Source organism: Parus major, chromosome 4A (genome assembly GCF_001522545.3).
Source record: "Parus major isolate Abel chromosome 4A, Parus_major1.1, whole genome shotgun sequence".
Classification (NCBI taxonomy): Eukaryota; Metazoa; Chordata; class Aves; order Passeriformes; family Paridae; genus Parus; species Parus major.
In genome coordinates this window covers 8,856,125-8,856,350 of record NC_031772.1, presented here as the reverse complement: position 1 = coordinate 8,856,350, position 226 = coordinate 8,856,125, and positions in this window count along the sequence as shown.

Here is a 226-nt window from a genome sequence, read left to right as displayed (position 1 = left end):
CATCCATCCCTCCCCTGGCCACAGCCTGTGCCGAGACCGGAGCCACATGAGCGGCCACACGGGTACCTTACCAGTCCGTTCCCTGTGGGGGTCTGGCGGGGCTCTGGGGGCTGTTTACCCTCGGCGGGACTGGGCGTGGCGGTCCCGGGGCGTGGCGGTCCCGGGGCGTGGCGGTCCCGGGGCGTGGCGGTCCCGGGGCGTGGCGGTCCCGGGGCGTGGCGGTCCC